The sequence below is a fragment of the Peromyscus californicus genome, unplaced genomic scaffold (genome assembly GCF_007827085.1).
Source record: "Peromyscus californicus insignis strain IS unplaced genomic scaffold, ASM782708v3 Scaffold_6__1_contigs__length_162567912, whole genome shotgun sequence".
In the NCBI taxonomy this organism is placed as follows: domain Eukaryota; kingdom Metazoa; phylum Chordata; class Mammalia; order Rodentia; family Cricetidae; genus Peromyscus; species Peromyscus californicus.
This window is the reverse complement of record NW_026294584.1, coordinates 112389817-112407676: the sequence shown is the minus strand read 5'-3', so window position 1 is coordinate 112407676 and position 17860 is coordinate 112389817.

The following is a 17860-nucleotide window of genomic DNA, read 5'->3' as shown; positions in this document are numbered from 1 at the left end:
GCATAGGTAATCATGTCCTGCAAGCCTTCCTCGACAGAATGCAATTACTAATTTGTTTATTAGTTTGGAATTCTTTTTTCTTTCTTGCTTTCTTTTTTGTTTTGTTTTTTTGTTTCATTTTGTTTCATTTTTCAAGACAGGGTTTTTCTGTGTAACAGCTCTGACTGTCTTGGAACTCACTTTGTAGACCAGGCTTGCCTCAAACTCACAGAGATCTGCCTGCCTCTGCCTCCTGGAGTGCTGAGATTAAAGACATGTACCACCACTGCCTGGCTTCTTTTTGTTTTAAGAAAAAAAATTAGATTTATTTATTTATTACATACATAATGTTCTACTTGCACATATACCTGCATGACAGAAGAGGGCATCAGATCTCACTATAGGTGGTTATGAGTCACCATGTGGTTGGTGGGAATTGAACTCAGGACCTCTGGAAGAGCAGTCAGTGCTCTTAACCCACTGAGCCATATCTCTAGCCCCCATGAAAAGTTTTTTTTTTTAATTTTGTGTACATGTGAGTCTGCATACATGTATGTGCACAAGTGTGTAGATGCCCACAGAGGACAGAAGAAGGTGTCAGATCCCCAGGAGCTGGAGTCACAAGTGGTGGTGAGCCCACCCAGTGTACATGCTGGATGTGAATTCAGGTCCTATGGAAGAGTAGCAAGGCACTCTGTGGCGGTTCAGGTGACAGATGTCCCCCATGGGTGCATTTATTTGAACACTTGCTGCCCTGTTGGTGGTACTATGTGAGGAAATTATGGGACCTTTAGGAGGCAGAGCCTAACTGCAGGAAGTTGAGTGACTGGAAGAAGGGCTCACAGCCTCTCACTGCTGCCTCTAGGACTCAGCCTCTCCCTACCTCCTCTAGGACTCACAGCCTCTCCCTACCTCCTCTATTCCCTCTCTTTGCTACCTATGTGTGGATGAAAACGTAACCAGCCAGCTTCCTGCTTCCGATGGTGGGAAGGCATGGCATGCCATAAATCCTATAGATTTGTAAGGTGACATAAACTGAATTGTTATGAGAAAATTAATCCAAAAAAAGTAAATTACTAGTTGATTAATAGAGATCCGGATATACACTGGTGTGTATTGTTAGCTTCGACAGATGACAAACTACTCCATCCCCAGGCACCCTGGTGCACGCCTACAGTCCCTGAAGCTGCAGGGGCTTTGGCAGAGGACTCCTTTAGCCCAGGAGACCAGCCTGGGAAAACTGATGAGACTGTGTCTCAAAAACAAACGAAAACCTCCTCAGTCAAGCCACTGTCTGACTCCTGACTCCATTCCTATGCACTGGAGTTTTCAGACTGTACCCTGAGTAGCACTGACCGGGAGGTAAACATCCACCAAGATGCTTCATCCATGCCTCTTGATGAGGTAAGTCGTTCACTGTCCTTTCTAATCTCAAAGTGCAGGGAGATGCAGTCCATTTCCATAGAGAGAAAACACTTTCGGACACAGACAAACCCTGTAGGTAACAAAACACTTGCCTCACCTTTCAGCTCAGTGTGCTGGAGAGGGCTGGGGATGGATGGCGGAGTACTTACCTAGCATGAACAGTCTTAGATTCCATCCCCAGCAGGGCATAAACTAGGCATGGTGTGTGTGTGTGTTGGGGGGGGGAACATACAAGATCCCTGCACTTGGGAAGTAGAGGCAAGAGGAACAGGAAAGAATTCATGGTCATCTTTAACCTCACAGTGAGCCTGAGGCCAACTTGATCAAGACCTTGTCTCAAAAAATAAATAAATACAAATAAAATTTGGAAGCTCCCTGTCTCCTCTGTTTTAACCCTATCATCCCTCCTCTGAATTTCCCTAGGTCTTTGCTTCTGCATATTGATCCTTCCCATTTTGATGATTCAGGGCAGTGTAGTGATATGAAATATGGTGTGCACTTTATGGAGTTGCTGAGAAGCCACCTTGGAAGTCAGCTCTGTGTGTCTGGGCACTCACAAAGAAGGAGATTAGGCTCCAAGCAGAATCTTAGTGCACCCCAAAAACATCCTTAGAACACCCTCACCCTCTTCCTCCTTCATGGAGTCAGAGTCTGACTTCCTGGCAGGAGAAAATGGAAGACAAGTGGGAGACCTGCTTTGGTGGTGCTTACCTGGCGCAGCCCTTAACAAGCAAACACACAAAGAGCATTACTCCATTCCTTCTGCTTTCAAGTACCAGCAGCCTTGGCAAGAACAGTGACCTGGGACTGGGAGGAGAGTAGGAGTTGACCCAATTTGGGATTTTCAGATCATTTTCTCCAATGCTGACCATTCACAAAAGCACCCGAGGCTGAAGAGGTCTGTAAGCGTCAACTATGGCTGTGCTGGCTCCTGTGGAGTGTTGGGGAAGTGTGTGGCTATGTTTTAGATTCACCCAGCGATTGGGGAATATGATTGATGTCATAGAATATTGTTTTAAGTAGACACAGATGTGTTACATTTGTTTATGCTGCATTTGTTTAATTATGTAAAGATGTGTTGCACTTGTTTCACCTTGCCTGCCTAAGGCATTGATTGGTCTAATAAAGAGCCGAATGGCCAATAACTAGGCAAAAGAGGGATAGGCAGGGCTGGCAGGCAGAGAGAATAAATAAGAGAAATTAGGCTGGAGAGAAGAAATGGGAGGAGGAGGAGGAGGAGGAGGAGGAGGAGGAGGAGGAGGAGGAGAGAACAAGGGAGACACCCAGGGCCAGAAGCCATGAGAAGCAGTGGAAGTAAGATATACAGAAGGAAGAACAGTAAAAAGCCCAAGTAGCCCATCTTGACTGTGCATGGCGATCCTTTGAGAATCACTTAGGCTGTGTACTTAGGGGCAGGTGTTACATCTGGGTGCTGTGTTCCATAGCTTAAAACAGAGGAAAGAAGGGGAGACAACAGTTGTGAATGAGAGTCAGGCAAAATCATGTGTGATTCAAGGAAGAAAAATGGGCACCCAACACCTCACTCGTGTGCCAACTGCATATCCGTAAGTCACAGACCCAGGCAATTGGATAGAACGGGCTGTTTCCCCAAAGGCTTCAGTCTCATGAGGAAGAAGCATAACTGTCTAAATGACTTGATATGACGGTTAATTCTATGAAGACCAAGGGTGATGAGACACAATAAAGAGGGGCACAGATGCTACCTGAGGTGGGCGGGACACATTGGGTCCCTTTGAGGAGAGGCTGCTGCACGGGGTCTTTCCCCAGAGTTGGGAAGCAACATCTTAGAAACTAAAGGAACGTGAGGCCAGCCTGGCTAATACTGAAGACATCCGGGTAATGGGAAGCTAGGACCATGAAGAGAGTGGCTCAGAAAGGTGGCCAAGCCTTTGGTTCTCCATGACCACTGGAATTTCAGAGCCCCCTGTGTCTGATGCCTCGTCTCGCGCTCTGTGATGACCGTGGTGCTATTCAGAAAGCAGCCAGTGACAGAGCAACTGCTTTAAATGAAAACCAATGAAAATGAAAAGGGGAAAGAAGGAAGAAAGAGAGGAAAAGGCCGGGGAAGAAGGAAGTGGAAGGGCCGGAGGGCAGCTCAGCAGGGTGACAATCACAACCAATGGTCAGGGAGAAAAGTACAGTCCTAGCAGCTGGCAAGACTCAGATGTTGTCTGTCAAGGTGCGATTTGAGAGATTCTTGACGAAGGGTCAGGTAACAGCCAGTGCACTGGAATTATCTTTGCATATAATGTGGAGGAAAATGAGCTGCATCATTTTCAACTTATACCCCAAAGGCTTCTCTTGCAGGGAAGGAGCCTCACGTCATCCCATGCCTCTTTCTCGATACAAGTACGCGCGCGCGCACACACACACACACACACACACACACACACACACACACACACACACAGACACGGACACAGACACACGCGGAGGGATATACATGCTCCCTTGTCACGAACCCATTCTCTAGCTTGACCTTTCCTCGTTTTCAAGAGATACAGGCGTCCTGAAAAGATCAAAAGGTGGGAAATAGCAAGGATCTCATCAGGAATCCCAGGAGCTCCAGGCTGGGAGAGGCATCCCAACCACCCTTCAATTACTGGAGAAGCCTTTCGGGGAGTTGGTGGTGTAGGCACAGACACCACCATCTTCCTAAAGTAGTGGTTAAGGATATGGGCTTTGAAGTCTTGGAGACAGACTATCAGGCTTGGAGTCTAGCCCAGCCTCACTGCTTGCTGGCTAGTCTCCTGGGCCTCAGTTTCCTCCTTGGTACAAGGGTACTGCATGGGTTGTACAGTGTAATGCGTGCAATTTACACAGCATAGCATGTATGTACCCAGCAGGTTTTTCTGAAAATACCCTGTAGAAAAGCAGTAGGAGATGTCCCATAGTAAACATGATCTAGAAAGCTGAGGTTTTCATCTCTCTGTGTGTGTGTGTGTGTGTGTGTGTGTGTGTGTGTGTGTGTGTGTGTGTGTGTGTGCTTGTTCCTGTGTGAATGGGGGTATGTGCATGTCCTGGTACACTTGCCACAGTGCCTGTGGGGATGCCGGAGGACAGCCTCTGGTCCTGGTCTTGTGTGAGAGTGAGGCTCTTGTCTGCCCAGCACTGTTGGTTTATGCCATGTTAGACACCCGTGAACTTCTGGGGAATCTCCTGTCTCAGCTTCCCAGCTCACTGTAGGACCACTGGGTTCCAGATGTGCAGCTCATCACTCAGCTTCTTTCTGTGGCTTTTCAGGATCCAAACTGAGGTCCTCATTGTTAGGGGGCAATCACTTTAACCCAAAGCTGAGGTTTTCAAGGATTTAGGGTGCATTAATTTAGCCACTGAAATGACAATACGGAAATAATTGTTACAGCTGAGGGTTGATTCATGTTCTGGACTCCTAGAATTTTTTTTTTCCTTATTTAATCATCACAGCAAAGTCACTGCTATTAATTCCGAACCAAAGCTCCTGGAAGTTAAAGTCCTTTGCCCCGTGTGTAGTTAGGAAGCACTCAAGGGTGGATTCCAGTTACCACAGTAGAAGAGCAAGCCTTTGTGAGGCTGTGAGTTCCGGTAGCTCAGAGTCCACTAAGTAGGAAGGCTGTATCAGAGTAAGGTGAGTCAGGTGTTTTCCACCCTCCTCCTGCCTCTGCGGTCCTGCGAGGCCAGGGCAAAGTATACCTGTGACAGCTCAAGAGTGAATGCCACCTTACATCAGCCGCCCAGGCACCTCCCCAGCTCCTGCTGGGTCAGGCCATGACAGTTGGCCCAAAGACAAGTTCCTGCCCTTTCTACGCACATAAGAAAGCAAACAGGCAGGAGAGTGGGGCGGCAAGATTTAGCAAAAACTACAAGAGGCCAGTTAAATTTGGAAAATAGTTCTAAGTGCTAATTTTTTAGAATTTATTTTTCAGAACCTTTGTAGGCATCCTGGGGGAGGGGGGGGGGGAGGAATCAACCAAAGCTTAGGAGAAAACCATTTAGTGCCAGTAGAGGAAGTGTCCTGTAGATCTGGGATTCTAGGTGGAGGAAAAAGGAAGACAAGACTCCTCCCAGATATGGTTGAGGAGCAGCTGGTCAGAACAGCCAGAGGCATTAGGAAGGGTCCAGACTGACTTGGGGGGAGGGAGGAGCAAGACCAAGAGAAGAACCAGGAGTTAAGAGACCTAGAGGGCGAGTAGCCAAAATGGCTGAGTTATATAGCGACCAGAGTCTGGGGGAAGGGAGCCCAGCCCCTAGGTTGGAGAGGCTTAGGGTAGGGGGCGGGGTGGGAGGAGCCACAGGTATTGAGTGAAGGCTGGGAGAGCTAGCTAGCATCTGGTTTGAAATATTAATAAGCATAATGTTAGCCAAGTGTCCTGGGTTTCTTTGAGACCTGACACCAGGCAAACCTAATTGTCAAAGCCTCTGTCCAGGGGCAGCTGGGACAGTACCGCACAGGAGCGAGACGTGTGCAGTGAGGAGGCACACACGGATGGTGTCCCTTTCACATCCGCGGAGAAGGTGGCCGGCTCAGTGTGAGCCCTTCATCTGAACATAACCTTTTAGGCTAGGCCAAGTTTCTTCTGAGTTCCACTGTGCCTAGTCTTTCCGATGTACAATATTGGTTAAGAAGGACACCTAGAGGCCGTCCTGCCTTACTGCAGGCAGGAGTTCCTGGCTGCCCTGGACTGAATTCAGACTTTTCAATACTGTAGGAACAGGTGCTAAGGGCTACAGGTGGAAGAAAACAAGCAAATAAACAAAACAAAACAAACAAAAACCCCAGTTTCTACTTTCTAATTCCCAACACCTGTGATTACTAGCTGTGTTCTTGGGGAAGCTGTTTCTGTGTTTAAAATCATTGCTTTTATAAGGTAGAAGCAACGGTAACAGAATTGTAAGGATTCAATAATGTTGAGGACCTTAGAACACAGCAATGGCCATTTCCTGGGACAAAGTACGCCAGGTATTGTTACTGATTCTAATGGGACTCTGCAAGGAAGAGGGTTGATAACATTTAACAGTTTAAATTTAAATAACAATAAGATAAAACTTAAATATTAACAATGTTTAATAGTCACTGAATGCCAAAGCAAAGATTGATGTAATGTAAGGTATTTTCTCAGGTGAAAAAACATCAAACAAGCCTAGCTGGCAAATTTTTTTTTAACACAGTCTTTTATGAAATCACAATTCATACATACACACACACAAATTCTATGATTTAAAAAAAGATTTTAAATACAGGATTGATATGACTGAGATGACTGGATTTTCCTTTGTCTCAGACACCAAAAGGCTTGGCTGTGTCTGGGACTGTGCCAGCACTTAACAAAGAGGGCTGAATGTCTTCTGTGCCCATTTCAGATACAAGAGTGAGAGCCCAGGATAAGTGCTCAGACATACTGACAAAAAGAAGGTCTCATAATCAAGTACAGTCTGGAAATTACCCACACTGGAGAAGCCTAGTGCAAGTGATCTTTTAACGGACGGCCACAGTGCTGCGAGAAACCCAGGGCCTCACACACGCCGGGCCAGCCCTGCTGCACTAGAGGCATGCCAACTGGTCGTGTTTTTAACTCTTTTTGCCTATTCATATATATGGGGGAGGGTAGGCAGAGAGAGAGACAGAGACAGAGACAGAGAGAAGAGAAAAGAGGAGACAGAGTCTCACATGGCCCAAGCTGGCCTCCAACTTAATATGTAGCAGAGAATGACCTCGAATTTGTGATCTTCCTGCTTCTATCTCCTACCTGAGTGCTGGGATTACAAGTGCGTACCACCAGGTTTGATTTACTTAATTTTCCTGGGAACAGAACCCAGGGCTTTGCACATGCTGGGCAGGCACTCCCCGCCCACCCCCCCCCCCCCCCCCCGACTGAGCTACAGCCCCCAACTACTTGTTGGCAAAGTGATTTGGGCTTTGGTGTTTTTGACCCTAGGCTGTAATTTTCCTGTCTGTGTGGTAGTTTACTGGTGGTGTGTTTAAGAAATAAAAGCAAAGAATACACAGTTAAGTTTGAATTTGAGGCAAACAAAGATGAACCTATAGTGTGCATCCATGTCCCATGTGTGTCCTGTTTTGTTGGGCAATGCCATACTTTGCCCCATCACCCAGGCAACCTGACAATTTAGTAAATAGAGCTATGATTTCAAAACAGTCTGGACCTCCTGGGTTAGGACTCTGGTTTCTGTGCTCTGCACAGATCAGTAAATGGCCTTACTAGAGTAACAGAAAAAGACATCGAAAACCTGCTCAGTATTTTAGGTTTCAAGGCAGAGGCACAGGCTGAGCCTACACCGGCATCACCAAAGGTCCTTGCATAGATGCTTAAGTGTAGGAAATGCTCTGAGTGTTCTGTGTTGCCTGCCCATCCTGCAGGATTTGTTAGGTTTTGATCCCCGTCTACGGGCAATATAAATTACTTCCTTGGCAGAACAGCAACCGACCTCCAACAATCTACTTCCATTTAAAGCGCAATGCAAATGATTATGGACGTGTGAACTGGGGGCTTTAAAAATACCTGGAATCACGTTGCCCACTTGGTGCGGAAACATCAGTCAGTTCCATCTCCTTGGAGCTCAGTAAACTGAATATGTTGTGAGCAGTTATTTCTTCTAATAATGCAGCTGTGTGCAGATGCAGACAGAGATGTCTCTAGGTTCGCCTCTGGGTTAGCCACCATTGGAGGGTTTGAGGCATTCACTTTTTTAATTACAGAGGAGTGAAGCATTAGGACCCCTTCAACTCCTAATTGAGAGCCTTCAGACTGAGGGAAGTGTTCCAGGTCCCTCCCAAATAAATAAATAAATCCTTCCCAGAGAATTAACTGCCTCTTTATACAACTGCCAACCTTAGAATTACTGTAGGGGGTGTGTGTGTGTGTGTGTGTGTGTGTGTGTGTGTGTGTGTGTGTGTGCTTTTAGATTTCAGGAACCCTCCTGGGCATAATGGTGCATACCTGTCATCCGAGTATTCAAAAGGCTGGGTACTACAATGCAAAGCTTTGTCCTAAAGGGGGTGGGAGGGTAGGAAGGGAGTTCAGTCAGTGAAATGCTTAGCATGCAGGCACAAGAAGACATGATTTGATTTAGATCCCTAGCAGCGGGGCATGGGGGCACGTGCTTTTGACCCCACCACTGGGGAGGCAGAGAAAACTGGATGTCTAGGGCCTTGGTGGCCAGCCAGCCTAGCCTACCTGGTGAGTTTCAGGCCAGTGAGAGACCTCGTCTCAAAAAGAAGGTGGATACAAGCCGGGCGGTGGTGGCGCACGCCTTTAATCCCAGCACTCGGGAGGCAGAGGCAGGCAGATCTCTGTGAGTTCGAGGCCAGCCTGGGCTACCAAGTGAGTTCCAGGAGAGGCGCAAAGCTACACAGAGAAACCCTGTCTCGAAAAACCAAAAAAAAAAAAAAAAAAAAAAAAAAAAAAGAAGGTGGATAGCACCTGGGGAATGATAACTGAGGATGTCCTCTGACTTACACACACACACACACACACACACACACAGAGGCATACACGCACAAAGAAAATAAATCAAGGGCCGCCTTTTATTTGCTTTTTAAAAAATGATCAATTTATTCTTATTTTATGGACATTGGTGCTATTTGTGCATGTATATCTGTGTGAGGGTGTCAGATCTCCTAAAACTGAACCCTGGTCCTCTGGAAGAGCAGTCAGTGCTCTTAACTGCTGATCTATCTCTCCAGCGCCCCATGGTTTTTTTCAATATATGCTTCACTTAAACTCTGAAACTGTATCATTGCCCATGTATTGATTCCCCAGAACCTACAAACAAACAAACAAACAAACAAACAAATAAATAAAAGCAGGGCATCATAGCATGCACTTGTACTCCTAGAGCTGGGGAGACATGGGGAACTTCATTGCACACACACATTGTTAGGAGTTCTGTAAACACAGATGAGTCAATGGAGTAATGTGAGCAACAGAAACCTATTGCCTGGCTGTTTGAGCATTTAGGATGCAGTCTTTGTCCTGGCCAGTACCTCCTGAAGGCTGTGAAGGAGAGCCAGTTCCACGCTTCTCCCTCTAGTAGCTGGTGTCATCAATAGAGGTCTTGTTTGGCCCTGTATTTGTGCAAGCCCCACCCTGGCCTGTGCCTTCATTTCCTCTGGGCATTTACTCTGCCCATCTCTGTGGCCAACCTCCCTTTTTTAAAAGACCAATTGTGTAGGTCTAGGACCCATAAACTTCAAATTTTTAATCTCCAGATGAGGTCACATCCTGAGATTCTAGGGGTTAGGTGTTCAAAAGAACTTTTCTTCTGGGGGACACATTTCAAGGAAGAAGAAGAAGAAGAAGAAGAAGAAGAAGAAGAAGAAGAAGAAGAAGAAGAAGAGGCATCCAAATCCAAAGGTCAACTTTCTGAGCTTCTGAAATGAGATAAAACTGTGAACAGAGACAAACACAAAGAAGAGAGATGGCCACGTGAAGAGGGATGCAGACCACAGAGCCTGTATGCCAACAATCATGGGAAGTGACCAGAAACCAGGAGAGTGACACAAAGCAGGGACTTCCTTTGAGCTTCTAGAAAGTACCAGTTCTAACAAATCCCAGACTCCAGACTTCCGATCTCCCAAACGCTGAGACAATCAAGTTCTGTTCTATTTTGTTTACGTTTTTTAAAAACTATAGACTGACAGGATCGGTTTTAAAACAACAACAGCATCAGCTACTTAGCAAACATTTTTGCAGGAAGGGTTTTGCAAGGTCAATTCTCATTCGAAATTCCCTGAATCATGATACTAAAAGGAGCTGAATTGTATCTGCATGTTGAGTTCTGGAAAAGGAGCAGTTGTGTTGCTTTGTCTTGTGCCCACCCTCTCCATTCTGATTTCAGATTTCCCAGCTCACAGGAGCTCTCTGAGGGACAGATACCAGCACAATTTAAAAGGTTTGGGTTTATCTTTTCCTCCTCTCTCTCTCTCTCTTCTCTCTCTCTCCTCTCTCTCTCTCTCCTCTCTCTCTCTCTCTCTCTCTCTCTCTCTCTCTCTCTCTTGAATATCAGCATGTTATGATGCTAAAGGTTTTCAAATATCTCTTTTTCTTTGAGACACAGGGTCTCACTATGTAATCCTGGCTAGCCTGGGACACACTATATAGACCAGGCTGGTCTCAAATTCACAGGTATTTGCCTGATTCTGCTTCCCGAGTGGTGGAATTAAAGGAGAGCACCACCATTCCTGGTTCAGATATCCTCATGTACAGCCCACACCCCCAACTCTAGCATTCTTGATGAACAGGGAAAAGTACTATATATAGGTTCCATGAGGTAACAGCTAAGCCAACAGGGCTGGAGCTTGGTGATGCCAGAGTGTGTGCTACACTTTCAGAGGACCCAGCTTCCATTCCCAGCACCTACTCTCTTCTGTACTCCCCGGGCACTGCATACATATAGTACATGTACATAGATGCCTGCAAAAACAATCACATAAAGTAAAAGTAAATTATTACTGAATACCTACAATGTGTTGGTAGTCAGAATGCCATCGTCTCCAACTCAGGGTCTACTGTAGCTTGAGTTTTCCTGCCTGGCCCCACAGTCAGGACAAATCTCTCTCACCCCGCCAGTCCCACAACCGCTCAGACCCAACCAAGTAAACACAGAGACTTATATTGGTTACAAACTGTATGGCCGTGGCAGGCTTCTTGCTAACTGTTCTTACAGCTTAAATTAATCCATTTCCATTAATCTATACCTTGCCACATGGCTCGTGGCTTACCGGCATCTTCACATGCTGTTTCTCATCATGGCGGCTGGCAGTGTCTCTCTGACTCAGCCTTCCACTTCCCAGCTTTTTTCTCCTCCTTGTCCCGCCTACACTTCCTGCCTAGCCAATGGCCAATCAGTGTTTTATTTATTGACTAATCAGCAACACATTTGACATACAGAACATCCCACAGCAGTCTACCCCACAAGAGTTTGCAGTCCAGTACTAGGACTAGGCCAGGTTGATAGGTTGTAATAGGACAGGCCCACAGGGTCTAGGAAATTGGCTCAAACCAGTTGCCATGGCATGTACATAACATACTTCCTTATGAGCCAACCTATAGTCTGCCTGGGGGCCTCACAACAGGCACTGTCAGAGTTTCTGATCGTGCCCAGGCAATGAGGGATGACCACGCAATGTCACCAGATTGGGACACAGCTTGGGTGCTGGGAGGAGGGCATATAAGGTCTTTCCCGTTTGCTGTTTGCCTTGAATTGACTCCCAGGGTCTGTGTCATTGACTCAGTGCCTTCTCACTCCCTCCCTCAAGGGAGTCATTAGGATCCACCAATATCAAGTAAATATGAAACAGTACAAAACAATGTGCCCTGGACCTAATTCATATGATGGTTAACACTGATTGTCAACTTGACAGGATCTACAGTTACCTAGAGACAAATTTCTGGGATTGTCTATGAGGGGTTTCTTAATTGGATTAACTGAGGTGGGAAAAATCTACTCTAAATGTGCATGGCATCATTCTGTGAGCTAAGACAGAATAAAAGGAGAGAGGAGGCTGATCATCAGCATTCATCTCTCTCTGCTCCTGACTGAATGCAAAGGCCTGCTGACTCACACTCCTGTTCCTGTGCCATCTGTGGTGGTTTGGATGAGAATGGCCCACATGTGCTCATATATTTGAATGCTTGGTCTATAATGGTTGGAATTGTTTGGGAAGCATTAGGAGGTGTGGCCTTGTCGGAGGAGGTATCACTGGGGGTGGGCTACAAAGCTTCAAAATTATCTCTCTCTCCACCTCCAGTTTTCCAATAAGATGTTAGTTCAGACACTGCTCCAGTGCCATGCCTACATGCCTGCCCACTGCCTTGCTCTCTGTCATGATGGTTATGGACTCACTCTCTGAAACTGTAAGTAAGCCCCCAATTAAATGCTTTCTTTTATAAATTGCCTTGGGTATGAGTATCTATCTATTCACAGCAATGGAAAAAATAAAACACCTTCCCTACCTGATGGACTGTGCCCTTGAATTGTAAGCCAAAATAGCCTTGCCTTAAGATGCGTTTGTCATAGCAATGAGAAGAGTCTTTAAAGCAATAAGGAACTGGGTGTGGTGGACCAACTAAGCTACTGCTCAGGTTGAAGTCCAGGTAGACTTTCTGGAAGAAATAACTTCTGTGTATATTTTCATGCAAATTCAATATTGCTACATCTTCTCAAAGAAAGAATGTTGTATTTGAGTTGACATACAAGCTGGTGATCCTAACTGCTAGAGAGGCTGAAGCAGGAAGATCCCAAGTGAAAGATAAATGGCGCTGGTGGTGGCACTGGTAACCACGTGGAAAGGTCACGGTCATGACAGAACCCAGTGTTAGTTTTCAGAGCTTTATTAGGAGGGAAAGGTGGGGAGGAGAAAGAGGAGAGCCAGGCCTGGAGAGAGAGAAAGATGGTGGGGGTGGGGAGGGAGCAGAGCAGAACAGGGAACAGGGAGAGAGCAGAGAGAGCATGAGGTCTGCATCTGGCTTTGTAAGGCACGTACATAGTCACCAGTGCCCTCTGATGACATAAGACACAAGACCCTGAGCTGTGCTTGTGCAGGAGTGAGGGCAGGATCCTAACACCAAGTTCTCAGCTTGCCTGGCTACCCAGTGAGTTCAAGGCACTCCCAGGTAAATTATTCAACGCTGTTGTAGGCGCAGTACAGGCATAACATCCTTAGTTTGATCCCTGGATCCCATGTGGAATGAGAACTGACTTCTTAAAAGCTGTTCGTTGACCTCCACACACATGCTAAAGTATGCACATACCCCTACCTCTCTCTCTCTTTCACACACACACACACACACACACACACACACACACACACACACACACTCACCACATGCACAGAATAATAAAAATTAAAATAAAAAAAAAACTGTCTCAACATAAAAAAGTAAAAGCAGAGTTTGGGGTACAGCTCAGTGGTGGAGTGCTTATCTGGTGTATGTGAGAGCTGAGGTTCAAGCCTTTGTACTGAAATTAAACAACAAAAAGATCATTGCTTTTTTGGGGCCTCTTTCTTTGGCCAAGTATCAGGGAATACTGGTGGTACCTGTCCAAGAACAGTCAGCAGAGAGCAGTCTGTGGTATTAACATTGTAGGCTACTTGCCAATTACAGGGTTTCCTCCCCAGCCCAATGGCTACAGGCTGTCCTTCCTCTAATGGGTCTTTTCTCTTCTGCTATCAAGTGTATCACATTAAAATAATTATAACTTTCCTAAAATCCCAAGCAAAGAATGGCTTACAGGGGAAGGTTTGTACAAATTGCTTGTTTATCCTTCTTAATTTGGAGGGAAAGCTGAAGGAAGAGAGTTCTTGAAATGAGACGGTAAGTGGAAATTGGGAAATAGAAAAAGATTCATGTGTATGCGAAGTCCGTTGGCGCTGTCCCTAAGATGGCACGCAAATAACTGAAAAGATGGTGGTTCCTGTCCTGGCAGGTCACACGCTGTCCTGAGAGGTATAGTGACTCGGGAGTCATTTTACTAGTAAATATAATGATGGTAAGAACTGCTAGTGACTTGGGAGTCATTTTACTAATAAACACAGTGATGGTCAGAGGCTGCAATAGGTAAGCCTGCGGTTAGGTTCCGCTTGCAGTACTGCATTTCATCCTCACAGCACGTGGTGAGGTAGGGACCATCATGACTCCGGTTTTGCAGATACACAAGCAGATACTTATTGGGTTTCACACTGGAGGTCATCTTTCAGCTGGGAACGGGGACGAAGATTTGTTGCTGTGAGAAGGAGACAGTGAATATGTAAATACACAGTACCCAACAGCATCGTTGATCTAGGGCTTACCGGTTCTTTTCTTTGGGAACAATGCCATTGGGCCACTTTAGAAATGAGCCCAATCACTAATGAGCCCCCTTGGTAACTAATACCCTTTGGCTAAAGTCCCATTTGGAAGAGCTTCATGGAATTCACGTTGTTAATAAACTTAAATTTCTGGTTTCAGTTAATGCAAAGCAACTTGATAACCACATGGTAAATGGCAGATTTAGATGCATAAATTAGATACCTGAAGCCTATCAGAGGAGCTGTAAAGGTCCAGTGGACTCCTCCTCAGAAGCTGCTGGCTTGACATCGACAGTTGGTCTGGCATAGTCTCAACAGAGGAATAAGGTTTTTGCTGGATGTGTACCAGGAATCTCAAGAGACATGCACATCTTTAGCCCAGTGTCTCTGTTGGGGCAGTATCACAAGTTACCATGGAGTAGACTAGCAAGGTAATCAGACTCTGGAGGAGAAAGAAAATAGCTTTAAACTTGGAGGCCCCAGATTCTGATCAACAATATATTTTTAACAACGAGAACCATGGCTTCCAGCAAGCTCTCTCTCTCTCTGCCTTCTGTCATTCATTAGGAATGTACCCACTGATGGGGCAACTGTTATTCCCTATTTTTACGTGATCTGTGACCAAGAGTATGTGTGTATATCAATTTCAAACTTGAACCAACAAACGTGCTCTGACACGGGCTGTTCTTGGATGAAAAATAAAGCCAAATTTGTATGTGTCTCAATCTTATGGGGATGGGGGCAGGGATAAGATGGCTGATACAAAATCACTCAGAGAGAATTTCTGTATGGCTTCATGCAGTAAATGTCTCCAAGAGCATTACTTCTACTTACATTTAACTTTAGTAGACAGGTAAATGGTTGTTCTTTGGTACACAGTGCTATTCATCTCCAATCCATAGTTCCATAACTGTTCTGGAATAAACACTGCTTTCCTAAGTACAGATTCTAAAGTCCCTCGTGAGGCCCCAGGACTCTGTGGCTCTTGACCATATTCTCCTGGCATTCTTCACTACCACTCCTGGTGAAGAAAAAGTTCAGTGTATAAATCTAAGAGGGAATAGCATGTGGTGGGTTCTACTCTAAGACATGTGGTAAGGGGAGTCTTACCCGCACACACACATACACACAGAGAAAGAGAGAGACAGAGACAGGGCGGGAGAGAGAGAGAGAGAGAGAGAGAGAGAGAGAGAGAGAGAGAGAGAGAGAGAGGAGAGAGAGAGAGAGTCCTAATCTCTCTGTGACTGGGTGCCTACTTGGGAAATTCTTGCTACCTCTCAGCATTTCCTCCAGAAGTTTTTTTCTTTGCTATGAAGGGTGATCTTCTATATTGCAGAATATTTAGCCCCATCTCTAGCCTCAACCTCTGGATACCAACAATACTCCTCCATTTTTAATAACCAGAAATGTCTTCTGAAGGGGGCAACATCTCCCACACCCCCCTTTCAAGGGGGAGAACCACTAATCTAACGGGAAGCATTGCTAGTCAAACTAGAGATGACATGACCTTCATGATGACAGTCTGACCTCCTCTTGGCCTTTTCATTCATGGGATGGGCACTGAGGTAAAGAACTCTTAACCTGGGCTCTTTTTAATGCCTCTTAGGTCACATGGGTACTGGTCAGAAGACACTATTTAGCCTTCTGGAATCCAATCCTGTGTTTTATTCTTATTAGCTGTGTAAAGTGGTTAAATCTCTCTCTCTCTTGGGCCCCGGCTTCTGGATCTGTAAAATGGCAATAAGCATAGCATTCACTGTTGGAGCTGCAGATTGTCCTGTATTCAATATTTGCATCCCCTTCCTTCTACACTAAAACCTCCCAATTTTGAATTGTAGCACACCCAGGTTAGAATTGCCAGAATTAGAAATAAAAATCCAGGATGCCCAGTTAAATCTTATTTTAAATAAGTGCTAACTAATACTTTTTAAAAAATAAAAGTATATCCCATTTTCTGTAGATTATCTGGAAGTCAAGTTTATTCACTGACCCAGCTCAGTTAATACCCTTCCATCCACAGGCCCCCATTTGCCTCTAAAGCAGGGCTCATGACAGAGTCTGGATGGCATAAAGCAAAGTGTCTGGGGAGTATGGACATTTGCCCGATTAAGCAGTGACAGACTCAGGAGAACTTGGGTATTGCTCTCGGCCTGCCCTTCTTGCTGCTGGCATGTGAGGATGGTGCCCTGAGTTAGAGAGGCCATCGTCCCTGCCCTGAGTGAGGACCAGACTTATTGTCCTGGCAGGAATGAAGATACCCATTCCAGAGGGAAACTTGCACCCTCCCTGTGGCTATCCGACTATTAAAACAAAGGACCCCAAGACATGGGAATTTCACAGCGAGAAAAGGGCAGCCAGAGGCGGGGGTTCATCTCTCAGAAAGAGCTTTCACACAGCTCTGACATGCTCTCAGACCACCTTCTGGGAGAAACTGGAGGTCAGGCAATGACTCCATCAGGACCTCATCTTGACAAGGCTGCTTGCTTCTGCATGCCTCTTGCCTTCTCTTTAAATCTAAATCTCACTGTGGGGAACCTGAGCACAGACCTGAGGGGTCACTGGACCTTCTTCCTCTTCCCATTGTGGCCACATTGAATACACCTTCTTCCTCTGCTTACCACTCTTACCATTGGCTTAACTGTTCTATGTGGGACAGGTGGCAGATAACTTTAAGAACTCTGGTAGCCGGGAGGAGGCGTCAGACCAATGGCCTCCCTCCTGAGCAGCCTCAGCTTGTCCTTGGGTGGAAACCTAAATGACAATGTCAGTCTTTTCTTTTCTTCCTTTTTTTTTTTCCCACCTGCTTGCTGCCTCACTTCAGCTTTATCTTGTGCCTGGGTGTTAAGTCCACATCTCCGGTCCCCAGAGAAGGCTGCCTTTTATAGATCACATCAAAGGACCAGCACCCTGTGGACTCCAGAGGGGCTCTGTGCAGGGGAGATGCCACAAGGAAATGAGAGAAAAAGCAAGAATTATGGGAAGATATTCTGCAACAACACCCCCCCCCCCCCCCCCCCCCCCCCACCCCCCCCCCCCCCCGCCTAGCTGAGCCACACAGTGGCATTTGCTTACTCCAAGCTAACCCCACTGACCTGTCCTGAAACAACAGCTCCATCTCTGGGACCCCATCTCCTCGGACACCCACTTCCAGCACCTCAGGTCTGGAGAGAAGTGGGAACCTCTCTATGCACCTGCTCTACTGCATGTTTTCTCCATCACAGCTCACCTCTGCCCTGGGTGGGGTGGGGAGTTCTGCTTTGTTGCTTACTCACACAATCTTTTTTCTTTCTTTTTGTGAAAAGCTGTATTTATTTAGCAGTATGTGTGTTCACAAACATACGCGTGAGACCGGACACAAATGTGAAGGTCGGAAATCAACCGGCGGGAGTCAGTTCCCTCCATCCACCGTATGGGTCCAGGGGATGAAACCCAGGTCATCAAGCACTGACTGAGTTAACCTGCTGAGCCATCTCACTAGCTCTGAACACACAGTAGCTAATAAATAAGCTTCTTCAAAGGCATTTGGGGATGGTGATGAATGACATGGTGACATCAGGTGCCAGTGTGCTAGTAGTCGTAAGGGGTGAGGTAGAGTCCATGAGCACTGCTTGGGCCTGACATGCCCTCTCCATCTGCTCCATCTTCTGC